This window comes from Takifugu flavidus, unplaced genomic scaffold (assembly GCF_003711565.1).
Source record: "Takifugu flavidus isolate HTHZ2018 unplaced genomic scaffold, ASM371156v2 ctg1016, whole genome shotgun sequence".
Taxonomy (NCBI): Eukaryota; Metazoa; Chordata; class Actinopteri; order Tetraodontiformes; family Tetraodontidae; genus Takifugu; species Takifugu flavidus.
The window spans coordinates 1-5,477 of NW_026621781.1; the positions used below are offsets into that span (position 1 = coordinate 1).

General features: G+C 55.6%; 1 pseudogene; it reads right to left on the reverse strand.

The window, feature by feature from the left end:
• Positions 1-9: 9 nt before the first annotated feature.
• LOC130519627 (potassium voltage-gated channel subfamily KQT member 3-like) lies at positions 10-3,244 on the reverse strand (annotated as a pseudogene).
• Between the last annotated feature and the right edge of the window lie 2,233 nt (positions 3,245-5,477).

Consider the following 5,477-nt stretch of genomic DNA (forward strand, 5'->3'; position numbering starts at 1 on the left):
TGGGCAGGCGGACGCGCTCCAGGATGCTCAGCTTCTGGCTGAAATGACAGGAAATGAAAAGTATTTCTGGAGGACCCAGGATCTGAGCTCTTCGGACCCTCCGGCTCTGAGGAGGAACCTCAGAACCGTCTGATCGGGCCTTTGTGAGACTTTGGCAGCTCCCAGCCAGGAGCACTCTGGGTAAAAGGAGACGCCTGTGAGAGGCGAGCGGAGCGGGAACCAGAGCCCAGAGCAGGTCCCTGGGGGACAGGACCAGGCTCTGGGAGAGGCCACCTCGGGGACAGGGGACGCCGCAGGTAAAGAGCAGAAACCTGATTCCAGCCAAATGGAGCCAAACTAGGACAAACGCTCCGATTCACCTGAGGCTGCAGAGCCATGAGAAGCTAACGCTAAGCTAAGGTGTGAGCACACAGGTGAAGCACAGGTGAAGCCTCCACACAGCTCCATCACTCTCTGCTCTAGCTCTGAGCTGAGTACCTAAGCCGGCGGCGTGATGGCGTCGCCATGGTGACGCCGTCAGGCGTCGGAGCAGAACGTGTAATGAGCCAGATTAGAACTCTGATCTCATCAGCTGATCTTCTGTCCTGTGACCAGCGGCTCAGATGCAGAACTTCCTGTCGTTCATGTGTGAAAGCAACATGTGGCTACATTAGCGTCAGGTGAGGGTGCCACCCTGACGCCCCCTGGCGCCACCTGCTGCCACCTGACGCCACCTGCTGCCACCTGACGCCACCCTGACGCCACCTGCTGCCACCTGACGCCACCTGACGCCACCTGACGCCACCTGACGTCACCGACGCCACCTGACGCCACCTGACGCCACCTGACGCCACCTGACCCACCTGACGTCCACCTGACGCCACCTGACGCCACCTGACGCCACCTGACGCCACCTGACGCCACCTGACGCCACCTGACGCTACCCTGACGCCACCTGACGCCACCTGACGCCACCTGACGCCACCTGACGCTACCCTGACGCCACCTGACGCCACCTGACGCCACCTGACGCTACCCCCTGACGCTACCCTGACGCCACCCTGCTGCCACCTGACGCTACCTGACGCCACCTGGCGCCACCGTGGCGCCACCATGGCGTGCTTGCTGCTGATGTCATGAACATCTCACCTCGCCATGACCTCCAAGTGTTCCTTCCTGTGGAGACAGAGAAACATCCATCAACCTACAGACGGCGCTCGTGGCGCTAACCTGCGTTTAGCTTTAGCATCATTAGCTCAGAGGACCGATGACAGAAGCAGCTTCTGGAGATCAGAACCTCCCTCTGCTCTCAGAATATTTATCATCTGGAGCCGTTCACAGCCCAGATCTGCTCCTGGGAGATTCGTGCACACGTGCACACCTGTTCTACCTGTTCAGCATCCAGGTTTCCATGGAAACCACAGGTTAAAGACACGCATGCAAGGCTGAAGGAACTGAAGGTTTGGACAGACGTCATGACTGGTAGAAGGTAGGAGCGCTGCAGCAAACCACGACAAACACAATTCATCTCCAGAAACGTGCACGTGCCGTGGTCTGCGCACGTGTGTGTGTATTTCTGTGTGTGTGTTTTACCTGAAACAGGGAAGTGAAATGACGGTTTCATAAAACCTCCATGTGGCGATCAGGTCGTCCCTGACGGGGTTGGTGGAGTAATATCTCCAGGCAGACTGGAGGAGAGCAGCAGGGGTCAGAGGTCAGAGGTCAGAGGTCAGAGGTCAGCTGAAGCTGCTGCTGCTCACTGGATCAGGCCGGCTGCCGGGTGTCTGCGCTTCTCAAAGTGCTTCTGTCGGTGCTGCTCTCCTGGACCTTCAGGGCCAGACCAGAGCCCATCCCCTGCAGACACAACAGGGTCAGGGTCAGGGTCAGGGTCAGGGTCAGGGTCAGGGTCGGCAGCAGGGCGACGGCCCGAACGTGCACGTGTCGGCGGGAGCACCCACTGCTGGCAGGGCGAAGAAGGACACGCCGATGAGGGCGAACATGCCGGCCAGCAGGCCGCCCCCGCCCAGGTCTGGGGGTCTTGTCCCCGTAGCCGATGGTGGTCAGCGTGATCTGCAGACAGGAGCGCTCGGGTCAGAGGTCAGGTCCTCCCGGCCAGGACCTGACCTCTGACCTCTGCTTCTTCAGCAGGTTCCCCGGGTACGTACCAGCCCCCACCACAGAGCATCGGCGTAGGTGTCGAAGTCCTGTGTTTTGCTGAGCCGTCGGGTTCTCCGGGTCGGACACGTCCATGGAGACGTCGTCCTTCTCCACCAGGTAGACCAGGAAGGAGGCCAGGATCAGCGACAGGAAGCCGATGTACCAGGCTGTGATCAGCTCCTGCGGGAGGTCACAGCAGGAGGTCAGACCCGGCAGCAGCCCGGAGCCGGTTCTGGTGTTGCCCGCGTGTGAGCTCCTACCTTGCTGTGGGCGTAGATGGCCGAGCCCAGCAGCTTCCAGGTGCCCCCCCGGCGGTCCATCCGGAGCATCCGCAGGATCTGCAGGAAGCGGAGGCTGCGCAGCGACGTGGCCAACACATTCCCTTGGTTCCGCACGGCGACCACGGGCACGGAGGCGATGAGCACGAAGATGTCTGACAGAACCAGAACCCAGATCAGGAGTCTTACCGAGCCCTGCGGGCCCGCGTCCTGCTGCTGCTCTCACCTAGGACGCAGAGCGGCTTGCGGGCGAACTGCAGCCTCCCCCTCCAGCCTTTGTAGCGGCAGCGGCAGCCGGCGGCCCAGATCCTCAGAGCAAACTCCGCCCCAAAGATGAAGATGGCGAAGGTTTCCTGAGCCACACAGGAACATCACACTTCCTGTTCAGCAGCTCCCAGTTCCTCCCAGTTCCCCCCAGTTCCTCCCAGTTCCCCCCAGTTCCCCCCAGTTCCTCCCAGTTCCTCCAATTCCCCCCAGTTCCCCCCAGTTCCTCCAGTTCCCCCCCCCCAATTCCTCCCAATTCCCCCCAGTTCCTCCCAGTTCCCCCCAATTCCCCCCAGTTCCTCCCAGTTCCTCCCAGTTCCCCCCAATTCCTCCCAGTTCCTCCCAGTTCCCCCCAGAGAATTCCCAGTCCTACCAGTATGACCAGCCAGTGAGCCGACACCTTCTCGTGTTCCTTGAACGTGGTCAGAATGGCCAGAATCAAACACCCGAGGACGATCAAAAACCTGTTAAACACACACACACACACACACACACCACACACAACACACACACACACACACAACACACCACAGGATATGAAACAGAAGATAATCAGACCTGTTCATCATTTATATCTATTTATTTAAATAGATTATTTAAATTTGACCCTCGAAACGTCCCTTTATGTCGTAACACTATATTATTATTGTTATTATTATTATTGTTGTTATTATTATTATTACAATCTTAATACTGAGACACATTCATGAACACGAACACTTTGATGTTACCACAACATTAATATGAGAATCGGTGTTTTATTTTCTCTCTGTGACCATGAAGATCCGGTTCAGGGAGAATTTTCCTGAATTTTCCAGGACGTCAACAGACGCCTCGTTTCCCAGCATGCACCTGCCGGCTCCCACTGACCAAAGCACTCCTGTCCTCACACGAGCGCTGCTCTCGTACCTGTTCTAGCTCCGCCCATTTTGTCAAGTATGCACCACAGGAACTCTGTATCCCACAATGCATTTCAGCTCAGCCAATAAGAAGCAGGCGTCCTCGTCTGTGCCTGCGCTGCCCCCTGGACACAGGAAGTAGCTTCAGCTACGTTACAGGTCGCCCTCTGGTGGACATGAGCAGCACTGACCCAGAGTCAGTCACATGGTACAGAATCTGCCCCCTCATTGGCTGATTGATCGATTGGTTGATTGACGGGACGATCGACGTTTTCCCGGCAGATGTTTGGAGCAGAGTCCAGAAGTGCTGCAACAACCTAAACAACATGAATATTTTACAGAGGATGATCCATAATTCACCAGGAGGAAACCATGCGGCGCTGCTTCCTGTCCAACCGGACGGAGCGGCCACATCACATTAGCAGCAGGAGACTCCTCCCACCTCAGGGGTCACCGACCTTTAGGACTCCAGCGCAGGTAAAGGTCATGTGACCACCTGTAATTCCCCAACAACCAATGAAAGAAAGAGACAATGATGCAACTCTGACACAGTCAGAGCAGAAATGACTGGTTCTACTGGGACAGAGAGGGCAGCTAACTGGTTCTACTGGAGCAGAGAGGGTAGCTAACTGGTTCTACTGGGACAGAGAGGGTAGCTAACTGGTTCTACTGGGACAGAGAGGGTAGCTAACTGGTTCTACTGGGGCAGAGAGGGCAGCTAACTGGTTCTACTGGGGCAGAGAGGGTAGCTAACTGGTTCTACTGGGGCAGAGAGGGTAGCTAACTGGTTCTACTGGGACAGAGAGGGTAGCTAACTGGTTCTACTGGGGCAGAGAGGGCAGCTAACTGGTTCTATACTGGGGCAGAGAGGGTAGCTAACTGTTCTTCTACGGTGGACAGAGAGGGTAGCTAACTGGTTCTACTGGGACAGAGAGGGTAGCTAACTGGTTCTACTGGGGCAGAGAGGGTAGCTAACTGGTTCTACTGGGACAGAGAGGGTAGCTAACTGGTTCTACTGGGGCAGAGAGGGTACTAACTGGTTCTACTGGGGGTTATTTTAATCATACAATTTAATGAGAACCTTTTTTGAACAGACAATCCCTGACAAACTCTCTCTCCCTCTGTAACCCCCCTACACACACCACTACACAACACACACCACACACACACACACACACACCACACACACTCACACACACACACACACACACACACACACACACGTACATAAACTGGGATTATTTACTGGTGGCAGCCTGTCAGGTTGAAGGTGTAATTTTCCCTCAACACAGTCTGTCAGGCTACATCAGGCTCCTCCCCTGGGTGTGGCCTCTCAGGCTGACAGGAGGTCAGATTTGCTAGCGTTAGCGGATCCCCACAGGAAGCTGTGCTGGGATGATGGATTCTCCTCCTGCCCCCCCCTCCTGTGGGAGAGGACAGAGGATCCAGAGGTGATCTGGGATCTGCTGAGTGTGCAGTGTTTGACAGATTTACCTCCTCCCACTGTTCCCAGCGCGACAGCTGACAGCTTCACTGGTTCATCGCTCACTTCCTGTGAAGGATTAGCCAAACCTGGATGATGCTGCAGGATGTTCTGTCCTCCAGAACAGAGGAACGTGTTCTCCACCCCCGTCAGAACCACCTGAGACTATTGAGGCTCAGAGCTGAAGGCTAATGTAGCTTTAGCAGTTAGCTGTGCTGCTAACACGCTTCATCTCCTACAAATGTTCCCGTGACAACCAGAACCCTTCAGCTGTAAGCTAACAGCGCTACACAGTGTGTGTGTTGTGTGGTGTGTGTGAGACTGACATGTAATTAAAGGAACTGATGAGATTGATTAGAGCCAATCATGGAATAAACTCACACATGAAACAGCCAATCAAAATGATCAAAGTGATCA